Genomic DNA, 17,745 nt, shown 5'->3' with positions numbered 1-17,745 from the left:
AAAGTTCTGTGCAGCAGAGTAGTTACAAACAGTGCCTGACTGTATCATTACAAGCAGTGCTGTGCAGGACTTCCAGAAAGCCACTGGGCTTAAAATGCTGCTGAATGTTACTGTGACCCTTGCAAAACAGGCTGAAATTTACAGTTGATCAAGGATGGCATTTTAGGAATAATAAGCTCTTTCAGCCTGGAAGTAATTACTAGAGATGTAATAGCCATGAATATCATTGTACTGTTTCAGGCCTCAGTGAACAATTTAAATGGTCTCAAACCCACAAGAGCATGTAACACTCCCTTCCTGTCTCAAATTCTCTCCATCATTTCTCTTCCCCTCTTCCATCTTACAAAACTGATATAGGCATTGATGTTACTGGAGTAAAACACTACTCTGTTTACTTGAACTGGAGCAGGAAGAGATATGACACTTTATAAAGTGCCCTAAAAGGGTGGCAAAATGCAACACTACATGTGATCTCCTCTTAGGGCCATCTGAAGTTTCAGAGGCTGTTACAAGAGCAGACCAGGAAGTAGCTTCCAAAGAGCTGTTTAAGTTCAATTTTTTAATACTTTGCAAAAGGAATAACCCTTACGATATTTTTCACAGCCCCCTTACACTGTCCTGTGAACAGGGAGAGTACAGGGGAGTAGTCTCAGACCAGCATGAGTAGTTCCCTCCGAAAGTGCTTACAGGACTCAGGTTTATGAACCATGAAATCCATGAAGCCCCAAGGAAAGTCTGTGTCCAAAGAATTTCAGCTGATCTAGAAGCTGTTTATCAACTGTATTCATCCTCTTGGATTTACATAGGCACTGGAATAAAGGATGGCTCAAATAAGAATGACTGCAAAAGAGTTATAATTTTATTGCACTGAATTATCCCTAAAATGAATAAATATTTAAATGTGAGCAATCGTATTGCAGCCACAGGCATTAGGTGTTTATTGTCCAGTGCTGACCTTGTATTCACACCATTTTTCTTCTTCTATTTTCCTTCGTAGGTTATTTGATGGTGTTATTTTCAGTTCACTTCATATGCCTCTCTTTCGCTGTTCACAAATTGCCAGATACTAATGGGACAATTCTTCAGCAATTACACTGAAATGAGCACAACAATGTCATGGTTATGTTTCATATTTCAATACATGGGAGCACTGCATGCCATTCTTTCCCTTGAATTTTCAATATAGTAAACTTTAATAAAGATATTATTCAATGTTAGGCAAGACTACTGACACCAATGAATTCCTTTTTAACTTTTCAGTGTATAGTCCAGATGTGGCATCAGCGCATCATCCAGTCAGGCCAGATATCTAAATCACAGAGCGGGTAGGTTGCTGGTAACCAGTCTGCTTAAGCCATTCCTTCTGTTTTCTAATTCTGTGGCTGTCTAGTGACAAAGCTTTCGAGTAGGAGCAAGAACCCAAGACTTGCACTCCTTGCTGAGTGCCCTGAACACAGTGAACGCAAGTTCCACTGGCATCTTTCTGCAGCTATAGTTTACAGTGCACAGCACCCATCACTGTTTTTCAGACAGCAGTTTTCAGAAACAATTTTTGCAGCTGTACTTCATTTAAAAATCTGATATGTTTTTTTATTCCTGTACATAAAGAACAAAGTCTTCTGGGCTTATATGTTTTGGTACTTGCAAGACCCTAGGCAAATTGTCTGGCACTAGCAGCCATTCCTTTAGAAATGAGAGGGGACTGGACATCCAACTTTCCTTTATATTCAGTAATCTTCCACAAACATATGTTTTCTACCCAGATAAACTGTCTCACTATATATCCTATGGAAAGAACTGCCTAAATAAAGCAGTATCTTTTCTTAAGAGACAAAATCTTGAAAAAGTCAGTCACATTGAGAGCAGTTCTGGTTTCTTTTTCTTAAAATATTTGGTTTCATGTCTTGCCTTCATTGATTGCCTATCACAGAGCCAGAAGTGCAGGTGGGAATCAAACAGGCAGAGGAGATGGAGATAACCAAGGAAGGATGAAGCTGCTTCTAAATCTCTGTCGATGGTGTGTAAAATCCATTGATTTATACTGGCAGCCGCTTGAGCTGAGAACAGAAACCTCCCTTGTACAATCTCTCTTGTAAAATGTTGAATAAACTGTTCAGAGACACCTATGTATAAACGTGTAATCACCTAGGGCTGGCCTGACCTGATGTTGCGTCGAGGGGGGTTTGGAAGGCACCCAATTTATCGTTATAAGTCCGGTCATGTTCATTGTACTGAACTATCACGATTATGGATGCACAAATAACGTAGGCATCTTTCATCTAGTCGTGTTGCACGAACTACCACGGCCACACTTAAAGCGTCTGGTTGCGTTCAATGAGAACTATCACAGCTAGACCAATGAATCAAAGCAATTTATTAAAGCAACAGACACACAGGTTCTTTGGATTACCGGCGATAAATTCACTGACTGCAAGGCACATGCAAATACCAAAAGCATGAATAACACAGATGCATCAAAAGATATAAAGCGACTCTATATAGAGGTTTCTGAGTTTCCGTGGGAGGCACTTGGTATAGCCAAGTGTTCAAATCTTACCCAAAGACATCCAGATGGGGGGGAAGAGGGGCTCAGCCTGTCAACTAATCCCAGAAGTCAGAGTGGTACGTGATGGTATCTTCCCTAACATCCTCTCTCTCTCAGGCTAATTTATACTATTTTTTACATTTCAGGTGGAGCTTGAGTGACTCTAGTCATACATACTTTGTTATGATTGGTGTAAAACTTTCTGGCTTCACTTTAAAGGTATAGACTAGGAAAAATTCAAATTGCAAGCTCAGTGAGGAGTGATCGCACCTTAGAGGTGAGTAGGTTTTGGGATGGAGGTGTGTTTTGGTATTATAATGATATTATAATGAGCAAAGTTTACCAAAGGACAGAATTTTGTCAAAAACATGACAGGCTGTTGGTCCAGGGTCTCATATTATACCTTTTCTATTGCCCTTCTTCATTCATCCATCGTTTGCCCAAGTTCTCGCAGTGTTCCATTATACTGCACTCTGTTCCTTTGGTAAGTACATCTACAATAAATCATCTGACATGTTCTGGCACAGTCAGGACTATACAGGGACTAAAAGTAGCAGCAATAAGGTGACAAATGCTTCGTCTTTTCATGTCCATAGATAGATGAAGTCTCAGGGCTTGAAGGAGTGTACTGGGGAATCCAAGGGCACAGGAGCTGCCCCGGCTGGGCAGAATGCTTCACAGCAGTGCCATGTGGGGTGCCACACAGAGCCTGGCCGTGGTGTCTCCACACCGCTCCACCCTCTGGGCAGTTCCTCTTAGAGCCAACACACCAAGTGCCCCTGGTGTTGTGACGTCTAAGGTTGCAGGTCTAGGGAACTTCTGTGAAATGGATTCCTTGCGTGCCAGCCACACTCCACCCTGGAAGCTTCTTCAGTGCTGTGCCTTTCCTAAACTTGTGAATCTAAGTTTAACTTCTAAATCACCTCCGGCAATTACTCCACACCTGAGTATTTTTATTTGTGGGCAGTTATTTACATGGGTATCCCCAGCTAACTTACTGGGAATTTTGGAGCGAGGAGTTGTCTGTTCATGGAGACAAAGCATCTGGCCTACCAGAGCTACTGTTTGCTCTCATCTCCTGGATTCACCCTTCTTGCAGCTGGATCTGTTGAGGAGTACTTATGCCTTTGACTTACATGAGTATGCAATTTCCATCTTTAAGCATGTTTTATGAGCTGTTTTTGGACATTTCTGTGTCTTGCTGAAGTGTCCAGAAAGTTGTGTAGATACCATATGTTTAGGTGTTTAGGTATCAAAAAAAAAACTTAAGAGGAAGCAGAGAAAAGTCCTGACTTTATGTCACTTTCACATCTGAACTGCCCACTTCAAAAACTCTTAGGTTGACAAGCCATTAGAAAGCTTTTAAATTTAAAGCTTTTAAGTTTAAAGCATTTAAATGTGAAGCTTTAATTTTTCAATCTGTCATTTATTGAAGTATATTACTAATTATAATGAATACTGCATATGAGCATATGTTTGTCATCATATGAGAGACCTCATGGTTGGTCTACTGGATGGGGCACTAGATGTGGACTAAGAGGATTGGGTTCTGTCTCTTTGTATCTCAGTCCTTCAGTTTTTGGGGACACTGGCATGGGGTATGGGTGAAATTCATAGAATCATAGAATCACAGAATAGTTTGATTTGGAAGGGACCTTTAGAGGTCATCTAGCCCAACCCCCCTGCAGTGAGCAGGGACAGCTTTAACCAGATCAGGTTGCTCAGATCCCCATCCAACCTGACCTTGAATGTTTCCAGGGATGGGGCATCTACCACCTCTCTGGGCAACCTGTGCCAGTGTTTCACCACTCTCATTGTAAAAAAATTCTTCCTTATATCTAGTCTAAATCTACCATCTTTTAGTTTGAAATTCATGTCTTTCTCTTGAAGCTGAATGAGACTTCTGGACTCTAAATTCCTACCTAGGTAGACTCTAATTTATCATTCAAGGTAGCAAATGCAATGAGGCACCCAACTCAGAGGGGCCATTTAAATTTGGTATAAACCAGAAAAAAGCACAGCAGTAAAATACTCCTATAAAATGTGAGATGCCACTGTAGATACAGGTACTTCCTTAAGGTTTTCTCCCTCCCTTGATTTTTTTGAAGTATTTTTTCTTTTTCCAGTTAATCAGGTTTGCTCTTAAAAAAAAATCAGATTCAAATATGGAAAATATTCATGTTCTCCAGTGAGTTGTAAATGCTTCTTCCTGCCATTAACCACTGCTGCTCTCCTACAGCCCGATCTTCAATGCTTTTGCACTGCCACTGATTCATATTAACACCAGAGCAACTACTCCTGTAATAATAAGGTCTTTCTGTTAGAAGAATATGTCTGTTAAGTAACAGTTCCACAGATTACTGTTTTTTCAAAGAAACAAATTGAGTCATTGGTTGAATTTAATTTGCAGGGCAAACTTTTAAACCTCCTCAATATCTTCTGACCTACTGAAGGAGAAAACATCTCTTCAGCTGGGACAGATTTGCACTGACTAGGTTTGTCATGTTATTTTCAGCTCAAGTTTGACTGGATAGTTGTTATGTAAAAACCAGGGAAAATCTCAGATGTGAATTCATGCACTATTCCCTTGAATGCAGCTGTTAAAAAACCCCCATGGATACTGTTAGCCTTGCTTCTAGCACAGTAGTCACATTGCCATTCCCTGTATGTGCTTAGTGAGAGTGAGTCAAGCCATATAATAGCTGTAAAGAAGTCTGAGATTTAAAAAGGTACCTGGGTTATTTCATGCTATGAAGTATTCATTTTTTGAATCTGATTTGCCAGTACCAGTGGTACAGATGATCAGCATATGCATCAACATCACTGCAGAGCCATATTTCCTTTAGACCACAGTGCTTTTTGGAGAGATCCATCCCTGATGGATACATTTAGCAAGGTCAAACCATTCTCTCTGAGATGGTGGAAACAGCAAGGGACATAAAGTAACAAGCTGATACTGAATGCCCCTGAAAATGAACCACTTCATGAGTTTCATCTTAAGTCAGTGCCCATGGAGACTGTGGATAGAACAACAGTAGACAGACCTTAAAGACATTGGTGTTTCTGCTAGCAAATGCAGCTGTTGACAACTCTGGCAGATTTACAGACTTCGAGCTACAATTGGTGTTTGCTTCCAGAAAGACCTGGCCTTGTTAGTTCTTCACCCTAGGTCACAGAAGGAAGGGAAAGCAGTCTAAAAAGTTGCAGACAAAAAGAGGGTCTGTATGTTTTTGACTATGACAGATTCAGTTCTTATTCAGTTTGCTGCTTGATTACAGTACATAAACATTATACGAGGCATTAAATTGAGACATTGTGAAGGTGAGCTGATTCAGAAGCAAGCCAGGTGTCTCCAAATTTAGAGTTGGAAGGTTCAGCATTCACAGAAAAGCTTGTTGCCCTTCCTCCTCTCCTTCCCAAAAGTGCTAGCTCTCATAAAGCAGAAATTACAGATGCCTTAGTAATTCATTTGGGACATCTGGGCATTAATGTAATACCGATTAAACTAAGAGTAATTTCTGCCTCTTCCAACTCCTGCAGTCCCCCCATATATTTCCCCTGTCAACATCTTTCTTCAGTCCAAAACCTGCATCTTTTGTTGGTATGAATGGTGCAGAATCCAAGATTAGTAACTTCTGTGGTGAGCCCCAGTTTGAGGTTGATTCAGCTTCCATTTACTCTGCTATAAATCAGGAGTAAATCAATGCACGCTAGCAGGACCAATCACACCAGATCTGAACTGGTGAAGCATGAAGAGAGTCAGGCTCCGTAAGTCCTATTTCTGCTGTGCATTCACCTTGCCATTTCTAGACCTTTCATTGCTCAGGTTTGACAACGTCTCAAGCTTGTGAATGTGATGGTCTAACTTTACTGGCATTTAGAATTGTCTCTACTAGATTAGCAAAAGAAAGATGTTCTGTAATTTCTGGGCTTTCTTTTTCTCCTTGTTTCTGTTTTTGTTATTCAATAGCTTTCACAAATCCAGCTCTCTTGAAAGTAAAGGAATTAGACTGTCAGATAGTCTTTTCTTTAATGGGTTGAATTAGTGCCTTGTATCTGTAGCTTTTCTCTTTAGGAAATTCATCTTTCTGAAATGCTTTGTGATTTTTGTGGGAGCAGTTTACAGCAAAAGCAGCTGGACATGGAGAACTGTTTGGCATAGTAGTTTGTTTGCAGAAAAAGAAAAAGATGTCCTACTTGGATAAAGAAGATGTAGTAACAGTGAAATATTTCCTCCAGGATGAATGACCTCAGGGTGCTCTCCTAGCAGTTTCAGCTAAGATCCGAAACAGTGATCTTGACAGAAGGCACTTGTAAACACTGGACAGTTTTGAAAACATGACCCTAGGGTGCCTGCTTTTGCCATTGTCCATCATTGAAAAATAAATGGGGGTGAGTGGGGGAAGCAAATAAACATTTTGCAGAACAAAAAATATCATAAAGTCTGGCCTCACAAGGATGTTAAGTGTGTCTTCTGCATTATAGATATTAAATGCAGTAAGGACTGCAAAGGATTAGCAACAAAATGCATGTAAAATAGCTTAATGTACATATTATACTAATAGAAAGGGCAAGCACATGCAATGAGGAGATGCTGAAGCAGCTGAACGTGAGAACCTCCTGTAACTTGAAACTAACTTTATTTCGCTAAACTTCTAAAATCTGGCCTAACCTAAGCTTTTAGACACATAATTAAGCGAGCATGTAAAAAGTTTTTCCCTTCTGAAAAGAGACTGGCAAATTCCTTCTGGTCAGTGGAAAAGTTCCCTGGAGTTAATATCCCTATGTTTTCCACTTAAATTGAGAAATCAGAACTGTAGTGGATTCACATCCTGGGTCCTGTCAAACACTTAATTCTCTATGTCATCCACAGAAGACTTCAGAGCCATGTCATCTATTCATAATACCACTTTTTTTTCCTTTAGCTTTCTGAGTATGTTCCAGAAAGTTACTAAGGTGTCCAATTTCTGATATGTCTTGACCTACAGACACAACATCATCAGTAATGACTGCCATAGGACAAGGACAAAGAGGTAGAGGGAATTGCTTTCTTCCAGTGCTGAACAAGGAATGTTACCAGAATTCAGTAAAAGTAATAAAGAATGTAATAGAGCTGTGAAATTAAGCATTCAAAACAGTCAGAAAATCCATGTGTTAAGGTTGCTGGTGGATTTTTTAAAATATGGAAATAGCTGATATATAACAGTGTTTTTGCTTATTCTGCCGGCCACTTTTTCTGAGCTCTTTTATGGGCTCTATGATACCAACACTGATGACGACAGACTGCAAGGATTATTTCTGCATGCTGTTCTAATAGAAGTTTTTTCGGGTAATGATAGCTGTAACAAATGGACAACACTTTCATACAAACTTTGTTACTTTGTGAGGGTTATGTCATCATAAAAGTGAGGGACATTCAACATTTTTGACACCTGAATGACCCAGCAGCAGTGGAAAAAAGATGTTTCAGTGGCATTGCACGCTATGTTTGCCCCTGAAAAATGCAGCTCCTTTCCAAGGTTGTTTTTAGAGTGGCATTATTGAATGCTATGCTGCTATGAACTATCAATTGAACTGTCAATCTATGGCTATGAAATGCCTTGGCTAGCAGACTTTATGTTATCCTAGAAATGCAAAACGCTTCAATCCTATTTGGAGCACCATAACTTAAGCATCATTCCAGAAACAGTAGTGATATTTCCCTCTACCCAATGGTAGGACACTCAGGCAGAGCAGGAGATGCTCACAGCCAGTCACTCTCTCTGCCCAGAGGCATTTCAAGACTATAGCTGCACCTCCTAACAGGGAAGTCTGTGTGGATTGCTTCCACTTTCTTTTGCTGTTGGTTTCACCGGTGCAGCCTGCCAGCTAAAATACATGCACACAAAACATGTCTTGAGTTTTTGATGGTCTACATGTTGCATGAATAATCCCAAGCTTCTTTTTTTGGCTGATGAACAAGCACGCATGGTTAAATTTCTTGTTTTCTGTGTGAGTCACTTTCCTTTTGTGTTCTACTCCCAACAGATTTTTCTTACAGCATCAAAGAGATAAGAAGAGAAGATGTAGAATGACAGAGGCTATACTTATTCCCTGATGCACTGCTACCTAGTTTGTTTTTCATAATAAATGTCAAGTATCTGTCCTTCTAAGAAAACGATGGGAAAAATGATAATTTTCCATTTCAGTAGGGAAATACTTTGCATCTCCTAGGAGTGCAGTTCTTCAGGTTTTCAAAAATGAAAAGCTTGACATGTAATAATGGCATCTTTTATTTAAGTGAATCCCCCAGCTTACCTTGCGCTCTGTCTAGTAATAGTGCACTCAGCATTGAGATAGCCTGTGTTAAATGAGTATGGCAAACTCTCACCTGAGCAGAACTATTGTAAGGCAAATACCGTTAAGGACCATTGGCTGCGGAAAAGTGCTTAAGGTAAGCACTCTGGAGCAGTCAGCTTATTTTCCCCTTTACTATTTCATGCTTTCATCTGAATTCTTTCCACTGAACTCTCTGGCTGAAGCTGAAACTCTTGTATGGCACAGACAATCCCACTTAAATTATGCCTTGTAACTAACTAGCTCAGCCTAGTCTATCTCAAATCTCCACTAAAATGGCTCCCAGAAGTTTCAAAAGTTAATATGATTGGAAGAATATTGCTTCATCTGTGTTGCCCTTTAAGGAAGACAATGTAAAGGACATGTTAACAATGTTCCTTCTGAGTTATTCCCTGTAAATACTCCAAGGATGTTTCTTCCAGACTGAAACCTGTAGAAGTATTTGTCCTTACTGAATAACTGAGCTCACACGAAAATTAAATTGTACAGCTTGTCTGCTTAAACTTCTTATCGTCACTGACTGTTCTCTTGCCTTTGTACTTAGTTATCTCAAAATTTGTTCAGTAACAAATTCCTGCATGGAATTTGGCCTTTACATTAGTGTCAGCTTTGTCTTCGTGGAACTGCTAGTCCAATGTGTGTAAGAAGGAACAAGGAACCCAGGTATTGCCTGTGTGTCTTTGCCATTCATAGACAGCCTATTTTCCATTTAAATTTCAAGTTATTCAATGAGATGAAGGGTAATTGTGCACCATATGTATGGTGTAATAGTATTAATTATGGAAAAATGAATAAACAGTATTACAGTTGTGATTTTGATGGATAAGCTGAAAATCCATTTTCCTATATGGTCTTCCTAACCTTGTAGTGGCAATCATATCTTTGTCTTTTGAAACTGGGATAACAAAGACATGACTCAATGAGCTGCAAAAGAGTGAATATCACTGTGTATAAGAACTATAGGCTCTGAATCTGCAAATGGCTGCTAATACTGAGGTCTGTGTACCTGTATTATGTCAGTTGTAGAATGAAAGCCTGAAAGTAAAGTGGGAGTGAGAAACACAGACCTAAACAAAACACCTGATTTTCACAAGTGCAGAGTCACTGACAATGGTAGCAGTTCCTGAGAAATAAAAAGACTTGCTGAAAGAATGAATTTGCTTATTTAGGAAAATAAAAGTGCTCTTAGGAGCTGAAGATTAGGCATCTATTTTTGAAAAGTGTCCCATGGTCCATGCAGCTCTGTCTGAGCAACTATGGCCTTCAACATGCAGCAGCATGGACACTTTCTCTTCTCTGCTACAGACAGGAGAAGTTCAGTTGCAGTAATGCTCTGCCATTGCCCTCTGTGATGTTTCCTCAAGCAACCCATAATTCACAAGCACTCTGAGTGTCAGTAGCATGAGTTAGACATATATTGTGCATAATGCTAACTCATGTATTCTCAGGGCTTAGAGGGAAAAAAACCAGTGGGCATATGATTCAGGGTTCAAAACCCTGGAGAATTTGCCTCTCAGTGTTGCTGAGAGGTATCCTGCATTTTTTAAAGGCAGTGGTTCCTGACTTGAGCTGAACACCCGGATTTGCTACAAAGCATAACTGCAGCATCTTACCCCAAATGACTGCAGAGATTAAAAAGTGCCAGTATGCTGGTATGTCTTACACTGTTTCACTTCAAGTTCTGTGTATTTCTCAAGCTGGCAAAGAGGTGGAACAATATTTTTTGGTGGGTCACTCTTTTACTATATTTGCTCTTTAGGTTTTTCTCCAATTATTAGCAACAGCTAAGAGCTCAGACTCCTCATTTTACAAGCAGACTAAAATGTCTTGCAATTCTGTTTTAATATTTACTACAAAGGTAATTTCAATACCTTAGCTTTTTAAATGCACAAACAATGAATCATAAAATATGATGTATGCAACTGATTTGTGTAGGAAGAGCTCCAAGTAAGTATGAAAATACAGTGTGAATATAATTGGAGTACTGTGGGTATCTTGGAACTCTTTCATGGTGCCTTTGGAACTATTTGAAGGTGTTCTGTCAGAGTCCAGATTGGCTTAATGGATGTGGAGATCACTGAAACATCTGTGTCAGGTATTAACATGTTACAGTGGAGAGAATGGATGATGAAAGAACTAATGGCTCTGCTGAAATCAGTAGATTTTGTTCCAATAATCATTCTAAAGGTCTCCATAAGAGGGAAGTCGTGCTTTTAAAAAAAGAATACAAATAAGAATGAAAAGTAGTTTTCAGCAGCTTAGGCAGATTAATGCAATGTTTGACTGCCAGCCTTAATGCTCTCTTAATATTAAAACAGCAATACAATGGGGAGCAGGCATAGTCTATGTATTGTAGTGATAGGACAAGGGGTAATGACTTTAAAAAGAGTAGATTTAGATAAGGAAAAAATTCTTCACTGAGGGTGGTGAGACACTGGAATAGGTTGCCCAGAGAAATTGTGGATGCCTCACACCTGGAAGTGTTCAAGGCGAGGTTGGATGGGGCTTTAAGCAACCTGGCCTAGTGGAAGGTGTTGCTGCCCATGGCACGGAGGTTGGAACTAGATGATCTGTAAGGCCTCTTGCAACCCAAACCATTTTATGATTCTATGATTTAATTTTTGTAAGGATACCACTAGCAACTAATACATTTACAGACTGGTAAAAAAAAATAAAATCACCATTATCTTCTTTCAAAGCACATCTATTTATATGTGGTTTCTCCCCTCAGAAAATATGGCTAGAGTTTCCTCACTTTGTGCTAAAACTCAGGCCTAGTCTGAGTGTTTTGGTCTGCCTAAAGAACTTGCTAACGAGAACCGAATCCTGCCACCTGTTTTATTGCAGAACAGATACCTCTCCCATACCATATGGGTCTTTAACACCTTCCCACAGGATGAAGATGGATGGTCTGGGTGAAACCTTCATGTCACTGTAGTGGGACAGGCTGTGAGCAGCCTTTTCCCCAGTGTTTGGAAAGAGGAAGGCTGCAACCAAGTATTTTCCTCCTTTTTTGAGCAGTCAGTCCTCATATCCCCTCACACTATCATTTCAAACGCCTGACACGAATGAGGGTAGGCTTTTCAGTTCCCTTAAAAGGGGTGAAGAAAGCCCTGGAAGTTGGGGTACAGTCTGCAGCAGCCTGTGAATTAAACTATGTAAAAAGCTTGAAAATTACTAAGCTATACTGGGTCTGGCTGAGATGGAGCTGATCTTGTCCATTGCAGCCCTCATAATGCTGTGCTTTTTATTGGTAGATAGAAAAGTGTTGATAATGCAACAGTGTCTTGGCTACTGCTGAGCAAAGCTTGCACAGAATCAAGGCTGTCACTCCAACATTTCCCCTGCCTCACCAGTAGGCTGGGGGTGGTGTCATAGAATCATAGAATCATAGAACCATTTAGGTTGGAAAAGACCTTTAAGATCATCCAATCCAACCATTAACCTACACTACCAAGTCCACTCTAAACCAATCAAGGGTAGACTAGACTAAACCATGTCCTGAAGTGCCACGTCTACCCGTTTTTTGAACACCTCCAGGGATGGTGACTCCACCACCTCTCTGGGCAGCCTCTTCCAATGCTTGACCACCCTTTCCGTAAAGAATTTTTCCTAATTTCCAACCTAAACCTCCCCTGGTGCAGCTTGAGCCCATTTCCTCTCATCCTATCGCTAACTACGTGGGAGAAGAGACCAACACCCACCTTGCTACAACCTCCTTTCAGGTAGTTGTAGAGAGTGATAAGGTCTCCCCTCAGCCTCCTCTTCTCTAAGCTAAACAACCCCAGTTCCCTCAGCCGCTCCTCATAAGGCCTGTGCTCCAGACCCTTCACCAGCCTTGTTGCCCTTCTCTGGACACGCTCCAGCACCTCAATGTCCTTCTTGTTAGTGAGGGGCCCAAAACTGGACACAGTATTCGAGGTGCAGCCTCACCAGCGCCAAGTACAGGGGGACAATCACCTCCCTGCTCCTGCTGGCCACACTATTCCTGATACAAGCCAGGATGCTGTTGGCCTTCTTGGCCACCTGGGCACACTGATGGCTCATGTTCAGCCGGCTGTCAACCAACACCCCCAGGTTCTTTTCGGCCAGGCAGCTTTCCAGCCACTCTTCCCCAAGCCTGTAGCGTTGCATGGGGTTGTTGTGCCCGAAGTGCAGGACCCAGCACTTGGCCTCGTTAAACCTCATAGAGTTGGCCTTGGCCCATGGGTCCAGCCTGTCCAGGTCCCTCTGTAGGGCCATCCTACCCTCCAGCAGATTGACACTCCCACCCACTTTGGTGTCATCTGCAAACTTACTGAGGGTGCACTCAATCCCCTCATCCAGATCATCGATAAAGATATTAAACAAGGCTGGCCCCAAAACATGATCCAAAGCGGGCTGCCCAGGGAGGATCATGGCATTTCCGTGATTCCCTTGGGCTAAATTAAGGTGAAATGACACTAAACGATCGATTAAATGCTTTATTGATGATAGAAACAACCTGAACTTGGCAAGCTAACAGTAGGCAACCTGAACTAGGAAAGCGTAATGGTAGGCTATGTGGGTTCTAATTGAAATACTTACAAGAAGAAAGGAAAAAGAGGAAGGGGGGTGCGGGGGTGGGGGCACAGAGAATGTTATCACCACCCTTGGATCCCGCAATGGTGATGATAGATGTGGTGATCCTCCAGTGGTGGGTGCGTGCCTGGCTTTCTGAGTCACGTCTTTTATAAGCCAGTCTCTGCCTCTCAATTGAGTCAAGTCCATCCCCTCAACAACTTATATGGTTCTTGTTTCAGAAAGTTCTCAGTCTTCTGTGCAGTCGTCATTGTGGGGGGTGGTTGCAAGGGGTCTTTTGGGTGGCCGTGAGCCCCTTCCTCAAATGAACTCCACGTGACCTTCGGCCATCAGAAGGCGGAACTGTGCATCCTCCGACACTCCTCCCCACGCTCTGTGCCAACCAACTTCTTACTTGTGGTTTGGTGTCGCCATGCAGATCTTAACTTGTTTCGCCACAATGTTTAAGACTTCAACATACATTAACTCTTTCAGTCTCTCACAGGTAGGCAAGATCTTGGGAGGGGACATAGCCAGGACAGCTGACCCAAACTGACCAAAAGGATATTCCATACCATATGATGTCAGCTCAGCAATAAAAGCTAAGAGAAAGAAGGAGGAAGAAGGGGTATTTGTTATTTACAACGTCTGTCTTCCGGAGCAACCGTTATGCATAGTGAAACCCTGCTTCCCAGGAAGTGGCTGGATATCACCTGCTGATGGGAAGTAGAGAATAAAATCTTTGTTTTCCTTTTGCTTCCGTGTGCAGCCTTTGCTTTTGCTTGTTATTAAACTGCCTTTATTTTGACCCACGAGTTTTTTTTCCATCTTATTTTCTCCCCACCTGTCCTGCTGAGGAGGGGAGTGATAGAGCAGCTTGGTGGCACCTGGCATCCAGCCAAGGTCAACCCACCACACAAGCCATGGTGAATGATGTTATTTTTCAATTTAATAGGTGTGGTTTACTTACATTAACAGCCTTGATAAATGTTCCAAACCACTAGTTTGTTGCTTCCTTCATGACAGTACTAGCCACGTTGCCTTGGCCTGCAGGACAGTTGCTGAGATCAGGGGTAGCCAGACACCATTTTCTATAGCAGAAAATTAGCCTGGATAGGCTTATAGGATATTGCTATATTTTGCAAAGTGTTGCCTATATGCATGCTCTTCCTTATGGTGCTGAGGAAATGACAACCCTCCAGCACTATCAGATCTGTTAAACAACATAAATCAGTAGCAACATTTTGAGTCTGGAAGAAGGGAAAAGGCCTTAGGTCTAATCCTCCCCTTCCCTTCTGTAACAGAACTCCTATCAATAGTAATGGGCTCAGGAATTGCCTAGTAGCTTTTGATCCAGCAAGCAATCTGGAAAGTGCTTAGGGGTCCATTTGGAGAAAGGCACCTGTCAAGAAAGGAGTGGAGCATTTGCCTTGCTGGGAAAGAGTTTGGAAAGGTTACATAAAAGCTACAATCTTCCCCTCTGTCCCCATTTATTTTAAATATATTTGATCCTGCTGTGCATGAGGCCTCAAATCCATAAACAAGAATGCTCTTCGACTCTTACTTTTCCTGACTGTAAGCTTTGGAACTTAGGTGGATTGAACTGACAGAGAGGTTTATTCAGAATAGCTCAGTATGAGATTCTGTACTCAAAATAATGATTTGATTTTCCTGAGGGGCATGGAAGATCTTTTAAAATGTGTGTTCAGGCCCACAGGTAGAAATAGGCCAAAGTACACTCAGGGCAGTTTCTAAACAACCCCTCCATGGTCTAAATGAAGCCATTATATTGTGAATTAGAGATACTATTACGATCCCTCATCTTATGGTAAGGAACCTTCAGACCTGCTCCCTAGTGACAAAATTAACTTCAGAAAAACCCAAGAATCCTGAAAGAACATCAGAGTGGGAGCACTGGGTGGAGGCAGTGTCAAAGAGAAAGAAAAGTAAGAACGAGCATTGTACTTTGATTAAACTTTTCTTCCCCTGCAGCGTGGAGGTCATCTTGTGAAAAGAACATCTCTGTAGGTGGGATTTTTTTTTGTCCCCCAAGCTCTCACAGTCTGTGTTTAAAAATATCAGCTTTTACTTTAGGCAAAAAGAGAAGCATTTGTGTTATTAAAGAAGATGAGTAAAGATTGTTGCTACCAGAACAGATTTAAGGCACATTGCAGCAGTGCAGCATCTGGGTTAAGTATAACAGTTAATCTGCTGGCTGTGTTAGTGGAGCTGCCTTCTGTGGTGAAACGCTTGAGCACTTGCTTTAAATCTCAGAGATCCCAGGGTGGTTTGAGCAGCAACATCTTCCATAATTAATTGCATGTGTACTGCAGTCCATTTGGGAGGTCTGTGATTACTTGCCTGTATGTTATCCGAAGACATTACAATATCAATAGCACAACTAATTTTAATTAAAACTTTGAAATGTCTGCCTGTTGAAATATTCATTATTATCACTTGATTATGTTGTTTTGTAATCTTCTGCACTCTTTCTTCATTACTGATTATCAAGACTATGCAAAAGTATGACACATCAAAGCGCACACCTTCTCTATAAGGGCAACAGTCTTCAGAGATGTGTTTTAATTTTGTTTTTGTTAAGAGACAAAATAACCTCCCCCTCCTGAAAGTACTAAGAGTCTCTGTAATACATGGAACAAGCCCACCCTCTGTCATGCCCTCAATCTGAGCAACTGAGCTCCAAAATGCTGATTGAAATTGAAATTTCATGCAGTGGTTTGTTCATTTATCTTTTATCTCTAGATTTTTTCATGCAGATCCAACTGATAGAAATGAGATTGAAATACTCATATATCCCAGGCAGACTCAGTCTATGTCACAGTTTGCATTCGTAGCCCAAGAAAGATGTGGGAGTGTTAGAGCAAAGGAATTACACCTTAGGAAACACTGTACATGTGGGCTTCAGCCTGCACTGCTGCTAAGAATCCCATCATAAGGTAAAATAACCAAATATTTATATTGTTGACATTGTTGATCAAAGGCAGAACAACAGAAAATGGCTTGATCAGGGACTTCTCAAATCACAGTATTCCTTTGCAAAAAGATAAAGAGGGAACATATTCAGGATGCACCATGTTCACTTGAGAATCAGTCACCCAACCCTGTTTCTGCTAATGAATGACAAAAAAGCTGTCTCCATTTTTGTGGACAAAAGGGTTCAAAATCTTGTAGCGGACATCTCATTGCTCCACCAGTTAAGTCATTGTAATTGGCTTTACTCTATATGTTTTCAAGAAGCAAGATGATTCACCTAGGCTGCAGTGACAGAATAATTGATAATTCAATTTCATATAGTTTTCCTTTAAAATGTTCTAATCTAGAATGACATAAACAGCAAACTCTCAGGCTGTCACTGAGAGTCTATAAAAATGGATTTTCGTAATCTGAAATTCCACCTTCTAAGTGGCAAACAAAATATTTTTGACTTCAACCCGGTACTTGTGCATCATTTTTTTTTTTCTATCAGTGGCCCAGAGTCTCATTTTCCAAAAACCTTCCACCCCTCCTTCCCACAGGTTTCTTTTTGCCTCAAAAAATCCTTCTCTCAAGCTGTACCTATTGGAATTGACAAAGAAGTTTCAGTGAGTTCTGTTCAAGCATCAGAAATTATTTTAGAAAACTAGCCACTCATTCAAGTCAAGAGGAATTTTTAAAGAAGCTTGTAGCCTGTGACTAGTCAGAATATAGTAATCCACAGACATTATATAACAGATCCTAGGCATCTAGAATGCCACACAAAAATAAAACTTCAACATTAATGGAGTAAGAAAAAGGTTGTGAATAACTGCTGCCAATAAATAGTAGCTCCTCTGGAAGGAAGAATGACCTCAAGAATAGAAATAAAATGTGCTGATGCTCACAGACTGCAGAATGTAAGAATCAGTTTGCCAGCACTACAGAAAATTCTGTAGCAGCTGATATTTTTATATACTGTATAAAAATAAGTACCACTGTTTCTTTGTCCCATCAGTAATTTTATTACTTAATTGTAATCAGCTTGATAGTAGTTATTTCCTTAGTGACCTATGCAACAAAATATTAGGAAGATGGTTTTGCAGACTATTAAAGAGATAATTTAAAAAGAATTGTCCACTGTAATATCTATAATATATAATATTCATAGACTCAGCAACTACTAGGCCTTAAGAGATGATCTGTGATCATCTGCAGCACATCACGCTGCACCAGGAATTCTCTGAGCAGAGGAATCTCCCTTGCCCCTAAGTGTGGATGTGCTCAGCCTGGTGATATCCCCATCTCATCACCCTTATTTGTGGGCAATTTGTGATGGGCAGTAAGCTGTA

The sequence above is a fragment of the Pelecanus crispus genome, chromosome 1, assembly GCF_030463565.1.
Source record: "Pelecanus crispus isolate bPelCri1 chromosome 1, bPelCri1.pri, whole genome shotgun sequence".
Classification (NCBI taxonomy): Eukaryota; Metazoa; Chordata; class Aves; order Pelecaniformes; family Pelecanidae; genus Pelecanus; species Pelecanus crispus.
This window is presented reverse-complemented; position numbering follows the sequence as displayed.